Raw genomic sequence first — 22,920 nt, forward strand, 5'->3', positions numbered from 1 at the left:
ACGGCATCCAGGAGGCATAGGAATTTACAATGGGAGGGAGCTCGTTTGGCCATTTTCCAGGACTACTCCACGGAGGTTTCCCGGGCACGTCGGGAATTTACCCCTTTGCTCCCGTTTGGTAAAGGCGAATAAAAAATTTGCTCTGCTCTTCCCTGCAAGACTACGCCTGTTTGATGGAAATTCTTTCCGGGACTTTACAAATCTTGCAGATGCAGAGGCTTATGTTTCTGAGGCATCCAAGGCAGATGACGACTCCTCTCAGGCGGATGACACCCTGGATCGAGATGGCTGAGTATTGCTCCTGGACTTCTCTGTTTCCGGTTATGTCTGCCAATTTAATTATTGCTGTAGAATCTGCTGCAGGTGTTTTTTCCCCCAAAAGAGACTTTGGTCTTATACAGCGGGCTGAACCTTTTTGCCTTGTTTTATGTTTTAGATTTTTCTTATTCATCTGTTGTCTTTTTGTGGCTATGTAATCTTTCTAGAATGCTTATATATGCTTAGCGGAGATATCTCCCCCTTCTTCTTATGTGACAGGCTGCGTTTTTCTTTTTCTGTAACATGCTCTGTGTGCTCTGATACTTTCTTGTTATTTTTGCTATGTATATTTTCATATATTATGTTGCGGAGGGTGGGTAGGGGCGCCCCCTCCCTCATTTTTTCCTCAGGTTTTAAAATTCTGGCTGGCTCATTGGCGGTCTATGACGGCCTCTGTGCTTGCTTGAACCGGTTGTTCTCGTTTTCTGAAGTTATGATTGTCCTTAGCAGGACATTCTTTCACAATGTTAATGTTATATTTTGTGTGTTTTCTATGTTTCTGTCCCTCTTTTCTTCTCCCCCTCCCCTTCTTCTCCTTATGTGTCCACCCCGGTATGTTTTGTATCCATTTTTTGGCGGCTGTAGATATTATGGTTACTGCGCAGGTTTTCAGGTTTTCCCAGTTCATTTGATGCACGGCTAGTTTGAGTGTCGGCACGTGGAATGTGGGAGGGATCAACTCCCCAGCTAAGTGCAGAAAGATTTTGCTCTATCTTCGGAAGGTGGGGATGGATGTTGTTTTCATTCAGGAATCTCACCTTATGCCAAATGAGGTGGTAAAACTGAACACTATGGGTTGGTCTGTGGTAGCCTCTTCCTCCTTCTCTTCTAAGGCTAGGGGAGTGATTATTTTAGCACGGCACACGGTCCCTATCTCTGTCCATGCGATTTTAGATGACACTCAGGGTCGGTATGTACTGGCAGATGTCACATTGTATGCATCCAGGTTCCTACTTTGTAATATTTATGCTCCCAATCAGTACTCTAAGCAATTTTATACGAACATGGTCACTAAGCTACTAAGCTACTCTAAAAATTCCCATAATCCTGGGTGGAGATTTTAATTTATATTCTTCTCCAACCTTGGATAAATCCCCCCCCCTTGCGCTCCCCCCTCGTTACCACGTATTGGTATCCCCTATATTTGCTCGCAGTTGTCCTTAGTGGATGTGTGGCGTGCATGCTACCCATTAGAAAGGGAATTTACATGCCTCTCAGCTGCGCACCACACGTTCTCGAGGATTGATTATCTGCTGTTATCTGACTCCTTTTTCTCAAAAGTGGCTGACTCTAAAATTGAAGATATCTGTATTTCGGACCATGCTTTATGCTGGATGAAATTGATGCTCCTCTCAGAAAAATCCCCTTTTCGCTCCTGGCACTTCCCCTCTCATTTAAGTGGCTCTCTGAAATTCCGCTCCTCATTAGATGCAGCGTGGCTGGATTATCATACGCACAATGGAGAAACTCTGAGCGATGATCCTGCTCTTTCCTGGCAGGCGTCAAAATCAGTTATTCGGGGGCACATTATGTCCTATAGTAAAAAAAGGGATTTAGATTTAAACTCACAATATTTGGAAGCCCAGGCGGCTCTTACTCACTCTTTTCAGGAATTTAAATCCTCCCCCTCACCTTCTACTAGGGACCGGTACCTTACACATAAAACACTGTTTGATACCCTCCTTTCTCAAATGGAAGCTAAATATTCATTTTCAAGAGACTGTGGCATTTACAGATATGGCAACAAGTCTGGCAAACTGTTATCCCGTTTGTTAAAAGGTAGACACCCTAAAGTGGTCATTCACTCTCTGCTCACCCAAGGTGGGGACAGAGTACGGACCTCGGCCGAGATTGCTGAGGTGCTACAGTCTTTTTATACCACTCTTTATGCACGTCCTGTTATTAACCAGACCCACAAGCTTTTGGTCTTCTACTGATCTGCCTCAAATGTCGGAGTCGCACTGTACCTCTCTTCTTGCACCTATCACCACTGAGGAAGTTTCTTTAGCAATAGCTGGATTGAAGACTGGGAAGACTCCGGGCCCTGACGGTTTCGCCAATGACTACTATAAAATTCTATCTACTAGACTGTGCGAACCTCTTTCTGTCTTATTTAATTCTTTTATGCAGGGTGCTTCCTTGCCCCAATATTTTAATTCCGCAGTCATAAAGGTTATCCCGAAGCCTGGCCGGGATCCTGAGTCTCCCAGTTCTTATCGTCCGATCTCCCTTCTAAACACGGATTATAAATTGTTCACTAAAATCCTCTCTAATAGACTCAAATTCATAGTCCCTGATATAGTTCATACAGACCAGACTGGATTTGTCTGGGGTCGGCAATCAGTGAGCAATATCCGAAAGGTCTTGACTGTTATGCAGGCCTTTCAGCTTTCCAAACCCACTGACACTAATGTATTATTGTCACTTGATGCCGAAAAGGCGTTCGACCTGGTCACCTGCGACCAACTGTATGAAACGCTCCACCGCTTTGGTGCACCTGAGGACTTTGTCTCTCTTATTTCCCGATTATATGAATCTCCCTCCACTCAAGTTTTGGGGAATGGTATCCTCTCTTCCCCTTTTCTTATCCAGAGTGGCACACGTCAGGGCTGCCCCTTGTCACCTTTATTATTTGCCTTAGCTTTAGAACCCCTAGCTGTTTCCCTGAGAAATTCTCCCAGATTTACAGGCATAAAAATAATGGACACCACGGTAAAATTATCACTGTATGCTGACGACATGCTTCTATTTATTTCTCATCCTGATACATCCATCCCTGCGATTGTCTCCCTGATTGAACAATTTAGTTCCTTTGCGGGATACAAAATTAATATATCTAAATCCGAGCTTCTCCTCCTTTCAGGAGACTCTTCCCTCTTTCCATTACACCCGGTCCTGTCTCGATTTCCAGTGGCTCGAGATAGTCTTAGATATTTAGGGGTTCAGATCCCTACTTCCCTCCTGGATCTATATGCGGTTAATTTTGGTCCTATTTTGTCCAAGGTGTCTAAAATCCTTACAGACTGGGGGTCTCTGCCCTTGTCTCTTATGGGTCGCGCAGAAGTTATTAAATCTGTTGTTTTTCCCAAGATTGCTTATTTTCTTCTTATGCTCCCTATGCCCTTGTTGAGAAAGATATCCTTTTTCTTAAACAGTGTTTCACTAGATTTCTATGGGCGGGTAAACGACCAAGAGTCCCCTACGCTAGGTTGCAGCTATTACGTGAAGAGGGAGGTATGGGAATCCTGGATCCTGTCCTATTTAGTAGAGCAGCGATGTACCGGTATATCACAGACTGGCTTTGGGGCAGATCAGTATTTATGAACTTGCCACTTGAACTGGGCGTATTCCATCCTTTCTCCCCTGCTGCACTCTTACACACCCCAAACTCCCGTCTCCCATCTGAGATAAAACATAATATTTTATTTTGGCATACATATCGAGCATGGCAGGCCACTCACACTAAAGCCCAGAGAAAACCTGACACCTCTCTTCACACAACGTTTTGGGGTAACCCATGTTTCCTTCCTGGCCTTGATAACGCACATTTTTTGAGTTGGAGAGAAAAGGGGATCGCAGCTATTAGAGACATATACGACCCAGGAGGCAACGCAGTGCTTTCTTTCTCTGATATCCAGATAAAATTCGGTATTTCCCACCGGGAATTTTTTATGTACTTGCAGGCTAGACACTTTGCTCAATCCCAGTCTCACCCAATGATTTCTGAGGCTACCACAGACCCGCTGCGCACCTTAATGGTGCTTACTAAAGATTGTCCTTACCATCTTAGTTACTTCAGAAACACCTTTAGGGTCTCATATAGAGACCGGCTCTGGGATTCCGCGTTGTCTTCATGGTCCAGAGATATCCCCAATATGGGATCGTGCACTGAATTGTTAGATAACATTTTACCCACTTTTAGGTTCTTATACTCTGCCTCTTTGCAAGAGGTTCACTTGAAGACGCTCCAAAGGGCATATATAGCACCTAATCAGAGGGCACACATGGTCCCAGACGACACTGGCTGTTGCATCAAATGTACTGCGCAGAGTGCCACCTTGTACCACAATATGTGGTCTTGCCGGAAAATATCTAAGTTTTGGTACAAGGTGGTGGCTTATCTCAACACAGTATTTAACTTACGTTTAATAAAACGCCCGAAGGCTTGTTTGCTACTTGATTTTAGGGAGTGGTCTCTTGGGCCTGAAGATAGAGATATTGTTCCGGTACTCTCTGTTATCCTGACAATTGCCAAGAAACAAATTCTTAATAATTGGATCAAACCGTCTACCCCTTCTTTGATGGCTGTGAAACACATGACCCTCCGGATTATTTATTTTGAGAGGCGTGCTACTCTTCTTGATATTGAATTGGGGGTCAGGCGGTTTGCCAAGAAGTGGGAGAAGTATATTGATACTCTAGACCCGGATGTACAGTCGTTCATCTATAAACTTTTTGAGACCACAACGTGGTATCTATATAGACAAATCGATAGGGCCTCTTGACAACTTAGGCCCATGTACTGTTCCTTTGGGACCTCCTGCTGTTTTCTTAGGAAATGTAATTATATTCATTTTAATACCCCATGCTGTATGTTTAGTCTGATGCCATATGGGTACTGAACCTTCTCTTTGGTTAGAATGGCTAACCATGCCTGAATTGCTTCTTTAATATTTTTACTTAAGACTTCTTTGGCCGCTACTCATTCATGATATGATTATACTTGTATTGTTTTCCCCATTTGTTTCTCCCCCCCCCCTCCCCCCCTCCTGTCTGTCTTCTTTACTGACCTCTCGGGTATACTGATGTCCTGTGAATCCTCAGGTAGAATTGTATGCTTAGCCTTAGGTATATGGTGATTTCTTATGCTGAGACGCACGTCGGTAATGTCTTCATCATTTCCTAGACCTCATGTAGGTTAAGATTGTTTATCCTTTACCTCTTACTCAAGCCTACAATTACCGACTATGTATCTGTGATTTCACTGATGTGGCTTAAAAGCACTTTACGTTGGATTATTGTAACTATACCGGTTTCTCTCCGGTTTTTGGTATGTCTGTATCATGAAGGTCTTCCCTGTTCTTGTATTTCTATAAAAAATAAGAATTTACTTACCGATAATTCTATTTCTCGTAGTCCGTAGTGGATGCTGGGGACTCCGTAAGGACCATGGGGAATAGCGGCTCCGCAGGAGACTGGGCACATCTAAAGAAAGCTTTAGGACTATCTGGTGTGCACTGGCTCCTCCCCCTATGACCCTCCTCCAAGCCTCAGTTAGGATACTGTGCCCGGACGAGCGTACACAATAAGGAAGGATTTTGAATCCCGGGTAAGACTCATACCAGCCACACCAATCACACTGTACAACTTGTGATCTGAACCCAGTTAACAGCATGATAACAGAGGAGCCTCTAGAAAAGATTGCTCACTACAGCAATAACCCGATTTTTTGGTAACAATAACTATGTACCAGTATTGCAGACAATCCGCACTTGGGATGGGCGCCCAGCATCCACTACGGACTACGAGAAATAGAATTATCGGTAAGTAAATTCTTATTTTCTCTAACGTCCTAAGTGGATGCTGGGGACTCCGTCAGGACCATGGGGATTATACCAAAGCTCCCAAACGGGCGGGAGAGTGCGGATGACTCTGCAGCACCAAATGAGAGAACTCCAGGTCCTCCTCAGCCAGGGTATCAATTTTGTAGAATTTTACAAACGTATTTGCTCCTGACCAAGTAGCTGCTCGGCAAAGTTGTAAAGCCGAGACCCCTCGGGCAGCCGCCCAAGATGAGCCCCCTTCCTTGTGGAGTGGGCATTTACAGATTTTTGGCTGTGGCAGGCCTGCCACAGAATGTGCAAGCTGAATTGTACTACAAATCCAACGAGCAATAGTCTGCTTAGAAGCAGGAGCACCCAGCTTGTTGGGTGCATACAGGATAAACAGCGAGTCAGTTTTCCTGTTCCAGCCGTCCTGGAAACATATATTTTCAGGGCCCTGACAACGTCTAACAACTTGGAGTCCTCCAAGTCCCTAGTAGCCGCAGGCACCACAATAGGTTGGTTCAGGTGAAACGCTGAAACCACCTTAGGGAGAAACTGAGGACGAGTCCTCAATTCCGCCCTGTCCGAATGGAAAATCAGATAAGGGCCTTTACAGGATAAAGCCGCCAATTCTGACACGCGCCTGGCCCAGGCCAGGGCCAACAGCATGACCACTTTCCATGTGAGATATTTTAACTCCACAGATTTAAGTGGTTCAACCAATGTGGCTTTTGGAACCTAAAAACTACATTGAGATCCCAAAGTGCCACTGGAGGCACAAAAGGAGGCTGTATATGCAGTACCCCTTTTACAAACGTCTGAACTTCAGGGACTGAAGCTAGTTCTTTTTGGAAGAAAATTGACAGGGCCGAAATTTGAACCTTAATGGACCCCAATTTCAGGCCCATAGACACTCCTGTTTGCAGGAAATGTAGGAATCGACCCAGTTGAATTTCCTCCGTCGGGCCTTACTGGCCTCGCACCACGCAACATATTTTCGCCAAATGCGGTGATAATGTTTTGCGGTTACATCCTTCCTGGCTTTGATCAGGATAGGGATGACTTCATCCGGAATGCCTTTTTTCCTTCAGGATCCGGCGTTCAACCGCCATGCCGTCAAACGCAGCCGCGGTAAGTCTTGGAACAGACAGGGTCCTTGCTGGAGCAGGTCCCTTCTTAGAGGTAGAGGCCACGGATCCTCCGTGAGCATCTCTTGAAGTTCCGGTTACCAAGTCCTTCTTGGCCAATCCGGAGCCACGAATATAGTGCTTACTCCTCTCCATCTTATCAATCTCAGTACCTTGGGTATGAGAGGCAGAGGAGGGAACACATACACTGACTGGTACACCCACGGTGTTACCAGAACGTCTACAGCTATTGCCTGAGGGTCCCTTGACCTGGCGCAATACCTGTCGAGTTTTTCCCAACGGTTTATAATCATGTGGAAGACTTCTGGGTGAAGTCCCCACTCTCCCGGGAGGAGGTCGTGCTGAGGAAGTCTGCTTCCCAGTTGTCCACTCCCGGAATGAATACTGCTGACAGTGCTATCACATGATTTTCCGCCCAGCGAAGAATCCTTGCAGCTTCTGCCATTGCCCTCCTGCTTCTTGTGCCACCCTGTCTGTTTACGTGGGTGACTGCCGTGATGTTGTCCGACTGGATCAACACCGGCTGACCTTGAAGCAGAGGTCTTGCTAAGCGTAGAGCATTGTAAATGGCCCTTAGCTTCAGGATATTTATGTGAAGAGATGTCTCCAGACTTGACCATAAGCCCTGGATATACCTTCCCTGTGTGACTGCTCCCCAGCCTTGCAGGCTGGCATCCGTGGTCACCAGGACCCAGACCTGAATGCCGAATCTGCGGCCCTCTAGAAGATGAGCACTCTGCAACCACCACAGGAGGGACACCCTTGTCCTTGGTGACAGGGTTATCCGCTGATGCATCTGAAGATGCGACCCGGACCATTTGTCCAGCAGGTCCCACTGGAAAGTTCTTGCGTGGAATCTGCCGAATGGGATTGCTTCGTAGGAAGCCACCATTTTACCCAGAACCCTTGTGCATTGATGCACTGAGACTTGGCTCGGTTTTAGGAGGTTCCTGACTAGCTCGGATAACTCCCTGGCTTTCTTCTCCGGGAGAAAAGCCCTTTTCTGGACTGTGTCCAGGATCATCCCTAGGAACAGAAGACAAGTCGTCGGAACCAGCTGCGATTTTGGAATATTGAGAATCCAATCGTGCTGCCGCAACACTACCTGAAATAGTGCTACACCGACCTCCAACTGTTCCCTGGATCTTACCCTTATCAGGGAATCGTCCAAGTAAAGGATAACTAAAATTCCCTTCCCTCGAAGGAATATCATCATTTCGGCCATTACCTTGGTAAAGACCCGGGGTGCCGTGGACCATCCATACGGCAGCGTCTGAACTGATAGTGACAGTTCTGTACCATAAACCTGAAGTACCCTTGATGAGAAGGGTAAATTTTGACATGAAGGTAAGCATCCTTGATGTCCCGAGACATCATGTAGTCCCCTTCTTCCAGGTTCGCAATCACTGCTCTGAGTGACTCAATCTTGAATTTGAACCTCTGTATGTAAGTGTTCAAAGATTTTAGATTTAGAATCGGTCTCACCGAGCCGTCCGGCTTCGGTACCACAACGGTGTGGAATAATACCCCGTTCCCTTTTGCAGGAGGGGTACCTTGTTATCACCTGCTGGGAATACAGCTTGTGAATGGCTTCCAAAACAGTCTCCCTGTCAGAAGGAGACATCGGTAAAGCCGACTTTAGGAAACGGCGAGGGGGAGACGTCTCGAATTCTAATTTGTACCCCTGAGATATCACCTGAAGGATCCAGGGGTCTACTTGCGAGTGAGCCCACTGCGCGCTGAAATTCATTGAGACGGGCCCCCCACCGTGCCTGATTCTGCTTGTAAAGCCCCAGCGTCATACTGAGGGCTTGGCAGAGGCGGGAGAGGGTTTCTGTTCCTGGGAACTGGCTGATATCTGCAGCCTTTTTCCTCTCCCTCTGTCACAGGGCAGAAATGAGGAATCTTTTGCCCGCTTGTCCACGAAAAGACTGCGCCTGATAATACGGCGTCTTCTCATGTTGAGAGGCGACCTGGGGTACAAACGTGGATTTCCCAGCTGTTGCCGTGGCCACCAGGTCTGAAAGACCGACCCCAAATAACTCCTCCCTTTAATAAGGCAATACTTCCAAATGCCGTTTGGAATACGCATCACCTGACCACTGACGTGTCCATAACCCTCTACTGGTAGAAATGGACAACGCACTTAGACTTGATGCCAGTCGGCAAATATTCCGCTGTGCATCACGCATATATAGAAATGCATCTTTTAAATGCTCTATAGGCAAAAATATACTGTCCCTATCTAGGGTATCAATATTTTCAGTCAGGGAATCCGACCACGCCAACCCAGCACTGCACATCCAGGCTGAGGCGATTGCTGGTCGCAGTATAACACCAGTATGTGTGTAAATACATTTTAGGATACCCTTCTGCTTTCTATCAGCAGGATCCTTAAGGGCAGCCATCTCAGGAGAGGGTAGAGCCCTTACAAGCGTGTGAGCGCTTTATCCACCCTAGGGGGTGTTTCCCAACGCACCCTAACCTCTAGCGGGAAAGGATATAATGCCAATAACATTTTAGAAATTATCAGTTGTTATCGGGGGAAAACCACGCATCATCACACACCTCATTTAATTTCTCAGATTCAGGAAAACTACAGGTAGTTTTTCCTCACCGAACATAATACCCCTTTTTGGTGGTACTCGTATTATCAGAAATGTGTAAAAACATTTTTCATTGCCTCAATCATGTAACGTGTGGCCCTACTGGAAGTCACATTTGTCTCTTCACCGTCGACACTGGAGTCAGTATCCGTGTCGGCGTCTATATCTGCCATCTGAGGTAACGGGCGCTTTAGAGCCCCTGACGGCCTATGAGACGTCTGGACAGGCACAAGCTGAGTAGCCGGCTGTCTCATGTCAACCACTGTCTTTTATACAGAGCTGACACTGTCATGTAATTCCTTCCAACAGTTCATCCACTCAGGTGTCGACCCCCTAGGGGGTGACATCACTATTACAGGCAATCTGCTCCGTCTCCACATCATTTTTCTCCTCATACATGTCGACACAAATGTACCGACATACAGCACACACACAGGGAATGCTCTGATAGAGGACAGGACCCCACTAGCCCTTTGGGGAGACAGAGGGAGAGTTTGCCAGCACACACCAGAGCGCTATATATATACAGGGATAACCTTATATAAGTGTTTTTCCCCTTATAGCTGCTGTATATTTAATACTGCGCGTAATTAGTGCCCCCCCTCTCTTTTATAACCCTTTCTGTAGTGTAGTGACTGCAGGGGAGAGCCAGGGAGCTTCCCTCCAAAGGAGCTGTGAGGGAAAATGGCGCCAGTGTGCTGAGGAGATAGGCTCCGCCCCCTTATCGGCGGCCTTATCTCCCGTTTTTCTATGTATTTTGGCAGGGGTTAAATGCATCCATATAGCCCAGGAGCTATATGTGATGCATTTTTTTTGCCATCCAAGGTGTTTATTATTGCGTCTCAGGGCGCTCCCCCCCAGCGCCCTGCACCCTCAGTGACCGGAGTGTGAAGTGTGCTGAGAGCAATGGCGCACAGCTGCAGTGCTGTGCGCTACCTTGTTGAAGACAGGACGTCTTCTGCCGCCGATTTTCCGGACCTCTTCTGCCTTCTGGCTCTGTAAGGGTGCCGGCGGCGCGGCTCTGGGACCCATCCAGGCTGGGCCTGTGATCGTCCCTCTGGAGCTAATGTCCAGTAGCCTAAGAAGCCCAATCCACTCTGCACGCAGGTGAGTTCGCTTCTTCTCCCCTTAGTCCCTCGATGCAGTGAGCCTGTTGCCAGCAGGTCTCACTGAAAATAAAAAACCTAAACTAAAACTTTCACTAAGAAGCTCAGGAGAGCCCCTAGTGTGCACCCTTCTCGTTCGGGCACAGAGATCTAACTGAGGCTTGGAGGAGGGTCATAGGGGGAGGAGCCAGTGCACACCAGATAGTCCTAAAGCTTTCTTTAGATGTGCCCAGTCTCCTGCGGAGCCGCTATTCCCCATGGTCCTTACGGAGTCCCCAGCATCCACTTAGGACGTTAGAGAAAAAATCTAATAAAAATTGTTGAATTAACAAAAAAAAAAATCACATCTTCGACAGATTTTCTCCAGTTTTTTGCACGAGACTCAGACTTATCCAATCTCTTACTGATATGATTCACACTATCATGTAATTCTTTCACCCATTCAGGTTCTTGGTGTGACGGCAGCGCCACCACATTACAACGCTGTGTCCCTAAAATGGCTCCCTCAGGGGAAGAGCTCCCTGCCTCAGACATGTCACACACGTGCACAATCACACCAGAGTCACTCCGGGGCTTATAGGGGACAGACACACAGTAAAGTCTGTCAGAGGGACACAGAGAGGAATTGCCAGTCCACAACTCAGCGCCTAAAGAAAAAATCCCTGTGTTGTGTACTTTGTACACAGAGACTTTCCGCGCTATATATTTTGTCAGTAATAGGTTATAGTACCACAATATACACTCCCCCCCCCCCCCTTTTTTTCCCCTGATACTTGAGTGCTGAATACTTTCCCCTGCTGTCTGCTGGAAGACAATGGCGCTGAGCAGTGTGCTGGCTGCCTGAGGAAGAAGCCCCGCCCCCTGCAATGGCGCGTTTTTCCTCAGCTATTGAACTAGATAATTATACTGGCGGGGGTGTAGGACTGTGCCACAGCATCATATGCCACCTTTTGCCAGTGAGAGTAGGTTTCATGCTGCTCAAGGCGCCTCCCCCCCCACCCCCCGCCGCGCCCTGCACCCTGCTGTGCACTGTGTCATGGAGAGCATGTTCGTGCAGCGTTCCCGCTCGCTGCGCGGTACCTTAAGCCATCACGATGATCAGAGATCCCTCTCTGCTGACCTCCGGTAATACTACTCACCAGTCTTCTGACTTCTGGCTCTGTTAGGGGGGTGACGGCATGCTGTGGGAGTGAGCACATAGCCGCAGCTAGTGTTCAGTACCCTTCAGGAGCTAATGGTGTCCTGTCAGCAGAAGTAGAGCCATGAAACTCTTTAGGAAGTTAGTTCCTACTTCTTCCCCCTAAGTCCCAAGAAGCAGGGAGACTGTTGCCAGCAGTCTCCCTGAAAATAAAAAACCTAACATAAAGTCTTTTAGTGAGCTCCACTAGAGTGCGACCAGTCTGCCTGGGCAGTGGGCACATTTTCTAAACTGAGGTCTGGAGGAGGGGCATAGAGGGAGGACCCAGTTCACACTCTGAAAAAGCCTTAAAGTGCCCATGGCTCCTGTGGAACCGTCTATACCCCATGGTACTGAAGTGGACCCCAGCATCCTCTAGGACGTATGAGAAAGATAGACTGTGCAGGCAATTCAATCCTTGCTAGATCGGTGTACTATCTAGTTCATCTCACATGTCAATGGCATTTCACATAAGCCAAAATCTCACATAAGCCAAAATCGTAAGCACACATAGGGGTACATGCAATTAGCGGCGAATCGCTGCAATTTTTCGCCCGTTTTTTAATTCGACACAATTCGACCGTCAAATTCCGGCAAGTGGGTGCCGAAATTTACCATATTCAATAAAAAACGGATTCGACAGTCCCGCTGTCGAAAAACGGCCGATTTGACGGATTTTGATCCGATTTTTTAAAAACGGGAAAAAACGGTAAAAAAAACGGAAAAAAATTGCGTGGGGTCCCCCCTCCAAAGCATAACCAGCCTCGGGCTCTTCGAGCCGGTCCTGGTTCTAAAAATCCGGGGGGGGGGGGGGGGGGGGAATGACAGGGGATCCCCCGTATTTTTAAAACCAGCACTGGGCTCTGCGCCTGGTGCTGGTGCAAAAAATACGGGGGACAAAAAGAGTAGGGGTCCCCCGTATTTTTTACACCAGCATCGGGCTCCACTAGCTGGACAGATAATGCCACAGCCGGGGGTCACTTTTATACATCGCCCTGCGGCCGTGGCATTAAATATCCAACTAGTCACCCCTGGCCGGGGTACCCTGGGGGAGTGGGGACCCCTTCAATCAAGGGGTCCCCCCCCAGCCACCCAAGGGCCAGGGGTGAAGCCCGAGGCTGTCCCCTCCATCCAAGGGCTGCGGATGGGGGGCTGGTAGCCTTGAGAAATTTGAAAGAATATTGTTTTTTCCAGTAGTACTACAAGTCCCAGCAAGCCTCCCCCACAAGCTGGTACTTGGAGAACCACAAGTACCAGCATGCGGGTGGAAAAATTGGCCCGCTGGTACCTGTAGTTCTACTGAAAAAAAAATACCCAAATAAAAACAGGAGACGCACACCGTGAAAGTAAAACTTTATTTCATACATGCCGACACATACATACTTACCTATGTTGACCTGTCGACTGCCACGCCCCCCTCGTCACTGAAGAATCCGGGGTACCTGTGAAAAAAATTATACTCACCTCAATCCAGTGTCCGGATCTTTTAAAATAATCCTCGTACTTGGCAAAAAAAAAAAACGAACAACCGAACCAAACGGACTGAAAGGGGTCCCATGTTTACACATGGGACCCCTTTCCCCGAATGCAGAGACCCCCCCGTGACTTCTGTCACAGAAAGGTCTCTTCAGCCAATCAGCGAGCGCAACGTCCTGGCACTCTGCTGATTGGCTGTATGCGCGTCTGAGCTGTCAGACAGCGCATCGCAAAGCCTCTCCATTATATTCAATGGTGGGAACTTTGCATCAGCGGTGAGGTCACCCGCGGTCAGCGGCTGACCGCGGGTAACCCCACCGCTACCCGCAAAGTTCCCACCATTGAAACTAATGGAGGGAGCTGTGCGATGCGCTGTCTGACAGCAGACGCGCATAGCATACAGCCAATCAGGTGAGTGCCACGAAGTAGCGCTTCCTGATTGGCTGAAGGGACCTTCTGTGACAGCAGTCACGTGGGGTCCCGGCATTCGTGGAAAGGGGTCCCATGTGTAAACATGGGACCCCTTTCAGTCCGTTTGGTCCGGGTGTTCGTTTTGTTGTTTTGCCAATTACGAGGATTATAATCTGGACACTGGATTGTGGTGAGTATAATTTTATTCACAGGTACACGTGGATTCTACTTGGTCAAGTGGACAGAGGTCGGCGTGTAAACATAGGTAAGTATGTGTGTGTCGACATGTGTGTAATAAAGTTTTAGTATCACGGTGTGCGTGTCCTGTTTTTATTTGGGTATTTTTTTCCAGTAGAACTACAGGTAATAGCTGCCCGTTTTTCTCCCGCATGCTGGTACTTGTGGTTCTCCAAGTACCAGCTTGCGGGGGAGGCTTGCTGGGACTTGTAGTACTACTGGAAAAAAACAATATTCTTTCAAATTTCTCAAGGCTATCAGCCCCCCATCCGCAGCCCTTGGATGGGGGGGACAGCCTCGGGCTTCACCCCTGGCCCTTGGGTGGCTGGGGGGGACCCCTTGATTGAAGGGGTCCCCACTCCCCCAGGGTACCCCGTCCAGGGGTGACTAGTTGGATATTTAATGCCACGGCCGCAGGGCGCTGTATAAAAGTGACCCCCGGCTGTGGCATTATCTGTCCAGCTAGTGGAGCCCGATGCTGGTGTAAAAAATATGGGGGACCCCTACGCTTTTTGTCCCCCGTATTTTTTGCACCAGCACCAGGTGCAGAGTCCGGTGCTGGTTTTAAAAATACGGGGGATCCCCTGTCATTTTTTCCCCGGATTTTTAGAACCAGGACCGGCTCGAAGAGCCCGAGGCTGGTTATGCTTTGGAGGGGGGACCCCACGCCATTTTTTTTCGGGATTTTACCATTCCATTTAAAAAAATATATATTTATATATTTTTAAAAATATATAAATAATACTTGTGTCTTTTCAAAATAGACAAACCAATTACCTAATCCTTTCTAATATAAATAGATATGCTGTTACCAATAAAAAAAAACACCAAAAAAAACATGTTTTAAATTTTTTTTATTAGATTCCCCCACCAAAGTGTGGCGGATTGAAAATGACGAATTTACTGTCTAAAAGCACTGTTGTCGAATTTCCAAACTTCAATTGAATATACTTTTGGCGAATTGCTGCATTTGTACCATTGCAGAAATGTCGAATTTGACAAATGTCGAATTTCAAAAAGTCGAATTTTGAAAGTCCGTTTTTTTGACGGAAAGTACTAAATTGCATTGTCGATTATTTTTTTGGGGGCGAAAAAGTCCAGTTTTTCGACAATTTCGGGAATTCGACCGCAATTGCATATACCCCATAGTCCATATCTCAAGAAAAGTAGTCAAAATCGGTGGTGCTGGGGAGATCAAGGGAAATAGCATAGTCAAAATCGGCCATAGCAAGGATCTCACCGTGTGATCTCACCGTGTGTACACACCTTAACTGATATGAATATACACTGGTATAAATTTACTAAGATGGGAGTTCTATTTAAGATGGGATGTTGCCCATAGCAACCAATCAGATTCCAGGTATTATCTTCTAGAAGGTGGTAGATAAATGAGAAGTAGAATCTGATTGGTTGCCATGGGCAACATCCCATCTTAAATAGAACTCCCATCTTAGTAAATTTACACCAGTTTCTACCTCTCTACATTTTCTACATTTTCCTAACCTTAATTGAGAGAACGAAAGCCGCTGCCCACATCCTAAGAAAAAACTGAGCAGTATCGTTAAATACTACAAAATGTGACGATAATTGCAAATTTACTTTGAGAACAACAACAAAATAGGACTAAAGGTGCATTAAATCAAAAGATATAACACATCTATAAAATAACCATATTAAGGGGCCTTAGACGAATAAGTATTATCAAAAAGAGAATGGACGACTAAGTCTAAGCGAGAGATATGTTAGAGAGCCATATCCAAAAAGGGTGCAAAATAAAAATGATTTTACATGTAGGGGTGAATAATATATTCGTCAGCATATAAGATTTGATGGAATTACTATGGGGGGGCCGAGGCATATGTATATAATAACTATGGGGAGGGGGAGGGGCAGGTGTATGGAATCATTATGGGGGGCAGGAGTGTAGAATTACTATGGGGGCATGTGTATATAATTACTATGGGGGCAGGTGTGTGGAATCACAATGGGGGCATGTGTATATTATTACTATGGGGGCAGATGTGTGGAATCACTATGGGGCAGATGTGTGGCATTACTATGAGGGCAGGTGTGTAGAATTACTATGGGGGCATGTGTATATAATTACTATGGGGAATGTGTATATAATTACTATGGGGGCAGGTGTGTGGAATCACTATGGGGCATGTGTATATAATTACTATGGGGGCAGGTGTGTGGAATCACTATGGGGCAGATGTGTGGCATTACTATGAGGGCAGGTGTATATAATTACTATGGGGCAGGTGTGTGGAATCACTATGGGGCATGTGTATATAATTACTATGGGGGCAGGTGTGTGGAATCACTATGGGGGCAGATGTGTGGCATTACTATGGGGGGCAGGTGTGTGGAATTACTATGGGGGCATGTGTATATAATTACTATGGGGGCAGGTGTGTGGAATCACTATGGGGCAGATGTGTGGCATTACTATGGGGCAGGTGTGTAGAATTACTATAGGGGCATGTGTATATAATTACTATGGGGCAGGTGTGTGGAATCACTATGGGGGCATGTGTATATTATTACTATATGGGCAGGTGTGTGGAATCACTATGGGGGCAGATGTGTGGCATTACTATGGGGGCAGGTGTGTAGAATTACTATGGGGGCATGTGTATATAATTACTATGGGGCAGGTGTGTGGAATCACTATCGGGGCATGTGTATATAATTACTATGGGGCATGTGTATATAATTACTATGGGGAGGGGGAGGGGCAGGTGTATGGAATCATTATGGGGCAGGAGTGTAGAATTACTATGGGGCATGTGTATATAATTACTATGGGGCAGGTGTGTGGAATCACTATGGGGGCATGTGTATATTATTACTATAGCGGCAGGTGTGTGGAATCACTATGGGAACAGATGTGTGGCATTACTATGGGGGCAGGTGTGTAGAATTACTATGGGGGCATGTGTATATAATTACTATGGGGGCAGGTGTGTAGAATCACTATGGGGGCATGTGTATATAATTACTATGGGGCATGTGTATATCATTACTATGGGGCAGGTGTGTGGAATCACTATGGGGGCAGATGTGTGGCATTACTATGGGGCAGGTGTGTAGAATTACTATGGGGGCATGTGTATATAATTACTATGGGGCAGGTGTGTGGAATCACTATCGGGGCATGTGTATATAATTACTATGGGGCATGTGTATATAATTACTATGGGGAGGGGGAGGGGCAGGTGTATGGAATCATTATGGGGGCAGGAGTGTAGAATTACTATGGGGCATGTGTATATAATTACTATGGGGCAGGTGTGTGGAATCACTATGGGGGCATGTGTATATTATTACTATAGCGGCAGGTGTGTGGAATCACTATGGGGGCAGATGTGTGGCATTACTATGGGGGCAGGTGTGTAGAATTACTATGGGGGCATGTGTATATAATTACTATGGGGGCAGGTGTGTGGAATCACTATGGGGGCATGTGTATATAATTACTATGGGGCATGTGTATATAATTACTATGGGGGCAGGTGTGTGGAATCACTATGGGGGCATGTATATATAATTACTATGGGGCAGGTGTGTGGAATCACTATGGGGGCAGATGTGTGGCATTACTATGGGGGGCAGGTGTGTAGAATTACTATGGGGGCATGTGTATATAATTACTATGGGGGCAGGTGTGTGGAATCACTATGGGGCAGGTGTGTGGCATTACTATGGGGGGCAGGTGTGTGGAATTACTATGGAAGCATGTGTATATAATTACTATGGGGGCTGGTGTGTGGAATCACTATGGGGCAGGTGTGTGGCATTACTCTGGGGGGGGCATGTGTGTAGAATTACTATGGGGGCATGTGTATATAATTACTATGGGGGGCAGGTGTGTGGCATTACTATGAGGGCATGTGTATATTAAAAAAAAATGGGGTTCCCCATATTTAACAAAAAACAGCACCAGGCTGAACCAGCCAGGGGGAGTAATGCCATAGCAGGTGGGACACTCAGTGTTGGGTCCCCCTGCCATCACATTAAACTCCCCCTAAACCAGTCAGACCAGGGCTGGAATTCCTCTGAAAGTGGGGACCCCAGAAAAAAATGTATGGAGTCCCCCCTCCCGAGCAACAACCAGTATTGGGCTGAAAGCTCAGGTTTCTTACTTTAATAATCCTCAACTGCCCAAATCAGTTTTCGGCCACCTTGATACTTATCTCAGTGTCGTCTATGCTTAGTTACCCTGTACTTGTCCTATATTGTCTGCAACCGTAAGTCACTGTTTTCCTGTTTTGATTATGTACATATGTACTCTGTAATGTGTATATTATTACTATGGGGGCAGGTGTGTGGAATCACTATGATGGCAGATGTGTGGCATTACTATGGGGGCAGGTGTGTAGAATTACTATGGGGGCATGTGTATATAATTACTATGGGGCAGGTGTGCGGAATCACTATGGGGGCATGTGTATATAATTACTATGGGGGTAGGTGTCTGGAATCACTATGGGGGCATGTGTATATAATTACTATGGGGGCAGGTGTGTGGAATCACTATGGGGGCAGATGTGTGGCATTACTATGGGGCAGGTGTGTAGAATTACTATGGGGGCATGTGTATATAATTACTATGGGGGCAGGTGTGTGGAATCACTATGGGGGCAGGTGTGTGGCATTACTGTGGGGGGGGGCAGGTGTGTATAATTACTATGGGGGCATGTGTATATAATTACTATGGGGGGCAGGTGTGTGGCATTACTATGGGGGCATGTGTATATAATTACTATGGGAGCAGGTGTGTGGAATCACTATGGGCGCAGATGTGTGGCATTACTAAGGGGCAGGTGTGTAGAATTACTATGGGGGCACGTGTATATAATTACTATGGGGGCAGGTGTGTGGAATCACTATGGGGGCAGATGTGTGGCATTACTATGGAGAGCAGGTGTGTAGAATTACTATGGGGGCATGTGTATATAATTACTATGGGGCAGGTGTGTGGAATCACTATGGGGCAGATGTGTGGCATTACTATGGGGGGCAGGTGTGTGGCATTACTATGGGGGACAGGTGTGTAGAATTACTATGGGGGCATGTGTATATAATTACTATGGGGGCAGGTGCGTGGAATCACTATGGGGGCAGGTGTGTGGCATTACTCAGGGGGGCAGGTGTGTAGAATTACTATGGGGGCATGTGTATATAATTACTATGGGGGGCAGGTGTGTGGCATTACTATGGGGGCATGTGTATATAATTACTATGGAGGGCAGGTGTGTGGAATTACTATGGGGGCATCTGTATATAATTACTATGGGGGGCAGGTGTGTGGAATTACTATGGGGGCAGATGTGTGGCATTACTATGGGGCAGGTGTGTAGAATTACTATGGGGCATGTGTATATAATTACTATGGGGCAGGTGTGTAGAATTACTATGTGGCATGTGTATATAATTACTATGGGGGCAGGTGTGTGGAATCACTATGGGAACAGATGTGTGGCATTACTATGGGGGCAGGTGTGTAGAATTACTATGGGGGCATGTGTATATAATTACTATGGGGGCAGGTGTGTAGAATCACTATGGGGGCATGTGTATATAATTACTATGGGGCATGTGTATATCATTACTATGGGGCAGGTGTGTGGAATCACTATGGGGGCAGATGTGTGGCATTACTATGGGGCAGGTGTGTAGAATTACTATGGGGGCATGTGTATATAATTACTATGGGGCAGGTGTGTGGAATCACTATCGGGGCATGTGTATATAATTACTATGGGGCATGTGTATATAATTACTATGGGGAGGGGGAGGGGCAGGTGTATGGAATCATTATGGGGGCAGGAGTGTAGAATTACTATGGGGCATGTGTATATAATTACTATGGGGCAGGTGTGTGGAATCACTATGGGGGCATGTGTATATTATTACTATAGCGGCAGGTGTGTGGAATCACTATGGGGGCAGATGTGTGGCATTACTATGGGGGCAGGTGTGTAGAATTACTATGGGGGCATGTGTATATTATTACTATGGGGGCAGGTGTGTGGAATCACTATGGGGGCATGTGTATATAATTACTATGGGGCATGTGTATATAATTACTATGGGGGCAGGTGTGTGGAATCACTATGGGGGCATGTATATATAATTACTATGGGGCAGGTGTGTGGAATCACTATGGGGCAGATGTGTGGCATTATTATGGGGGGCAGGTGTGTAGAATTACTATGGGGGCATGTGTATATAATTACTATGGGGGCAGGTGTGTGGAATCACTATGGGGCAGGTGTGTGGCATTACTATGGGGGGCAGGTGTGTGGAATTACTATGGAAGCATGTGTATATAATTACTATGGGGGCTGGTGTGTGGAATCACTATGGGGCAGGTGTGTGGCATTACTCTGGGGGGGGCATGTGTGTAGAATTACTATGGGGGCATGTGTATATAATTACTATGGGGGGCAGGTGTGTGGCATTACTATGAGGGCATGTGTATATTAAAAAAAAATGGGGTTCCCCATATTTAACAAAAAACAGCACCAGGCTGAACCAGCGAGGGGGAGTAATGCCATAGCAGGTGGGACACTCAGTGTTGGGTCCCCCTGCCATCACATTAAACTCCCCCTAAACCAGTCAGACCAGGGCTGGAATTCCTCTGAAAGTGGGGACCCCAGAAAAAAATGTATGGAGTCCCCCCTCCCGAGCAACAACCAGTATTGGGCTGAAAGCTCAGGTTTCTTACTTTAATAATCCTCAACTGCCCAAATCAGTTTTCGGCCACCTTGATACTTATCTCAGTGTCGTCTATGCTTAGTTACCCTGTACTTGTCCTATATTGTCTGCAACCGTAAGTCACTGTTTTCCTGTTTTGATTATGTACATATGTACTCTGTAATGTGTATATTATTACTATGGGGGCAGGTGTGTGGAATCACTATGATGGCAGATGTGTGGCATTACTATGGGGGCAGGTGTGTAGAATTACTCTGGGGGCATGTGTATATAATTACTATGGGGCAGGTGTGCGGAATCACTATGGGGGCATGTGTATATAATTACTATGGGGGTAGGTGTCTGGAATCACTATGGGGGCATGTGTATATAATTACTATGGGGGCAGGTGTGTGGAATCACTATGGGGGCAGATGTGTGGCATTACTATGGGGCAGGTGTGTAGAATTACTATGGGGGCATGTGTATATAATTACTATGGGGGCAGGTGTGTGGAATCACTATGGGGGCAGGTGTGTGGCATTACTGTGGGGGGGGGGCAGGTGTGTATAATTACTATGGGGGCATGTGTATATAATTACTATGGGGGGCAGGTGTGTGGCATTACTATGGGGGCATGTGTATATAATTACTATGGGAGCAGGTGTGTGGAATCACTATGGGCGCAGATGTGTGGCATTACTAAGGGGCAGGTGTGTAGAATTACTATGGGGGCACGTGTATATAATTACTATGGGGGCAGGTGTGTGGAATCACTATGGGGGCAGATGTGTGGCATTACTATGGAGAGCAGGTGTGTAGAATTACTATGGGGGCATGTGTATATAATTACTATGGGGCAGGTGTGTGGAATCACTATGGGGCAGATGTGTGGCATTACTATGGGGGGCAGGTGTGTGGCATTACTATGGGGGACAGGTGTGTAGAATTACTATGGGGGCATGTGTATATAATTACTATGGGGGCAGGTGCGTGGAATCACTATGGGGGCAGGTGTGTGGCATTACTCAGGGGGGCAGGTGTGTAGAATTACTATGGGGGCATGTGTATATAATTACTATGGGGGGCAGGTGTGTGGCATTACTATGGGGGCATGTGTATATAATTACTATGGAGGGCAGGTGTGTGGAATTACTATGGGGGCATCTGTATATAATTACTATGGGGGGCAGGTGTGTGGAATTACTATGGGGGCAGATGTGTGGCATTACTATGGGGCAGGTGTGTAGAATTACTATGGGGCATGTGTATATAATTACTATGGGGCAGGTGTGTAGAATTACTATGTGGCATGTGTATATAATTACTATGGGGGCAGGTGTGTGGAATCACTATGGGGGCAGATGTGTGGCATTACTATGGAGGGCAGGTGTGTAGAATTACTATGGGGGCATGTGTATATAATTACTATGGGGCAGGTGTGTGGAATCACTATGGGGCAGATGTGTGCACTTGAAATTTTTCGGGTTTTGTGTTTTGGTTTTGGGTTAGGTTCCGCGGCCGTGTTTTGGGTTCGACCGCGTTTTGGCAAAACCTCACCGAATTTTTTTTGTCGGATTCGGGTGTGTTTTGGATTCGGGTGTTTTTTTCAAAAAACACTAAAAAACAGCTTAAATCATAGAATTTTGGGGTCATTTTGATCCCAAAGTATTATTAACCTCAAAAACCATAATTTCCACTCATTTTCAGTCTATTCTGAACACCTCACACCTCACAATATTATTTTTAGTCCTAAAATTTGCACCGAGGTCGCTGGATGACTAAGCTAAGCGACCCTAGTGGCCGACACAAACACCTGGCCCATCTAGGAGTGGCACTGCAGTGTCACGCAGGATGGCCCTTCCAAAAAACACTCCCCAAACAGCACATGACGCAAAGAAAAAAAGAGGCGCAATGAGGTAGCTGTGTGAGTAAGATAAGCGACCCTAGTGGCCGACACAAACACCTGGCCCATCTAGGAGTGGCACTGCAGTGTCACGCAGGATGGCCCTTCCAAAAAACACTCCCCAAACAGCACATGACGCAAAGAAAAAAAGAGGCGCAATAAGGTAGCTGTGTGAGTAAGATAAGCGACCCTAGTGGCCGACACAAACACCTGGCCCATCTAGGAGTGGCACTGCAGTGTCACGCAGGATGGCCCTTCCAAAAAACACTCCCCAAACAGCACAT

Source organism: Pseudophryne corroboree, chromosome 3 (genome assembly GCF_028390025.1).
Source record: "Pseudophryne corroboree isolate aPseCor3 chromosome 3, aPseCor3.hap2, whole genome shotgun sequence".
Taxonomy (NCBI): Eukaryota; Metazoa; Chordata; class Amphibia; order Anura; family Myobatrachidae; genus Pseudophryne; species Pseudophryne corroboree.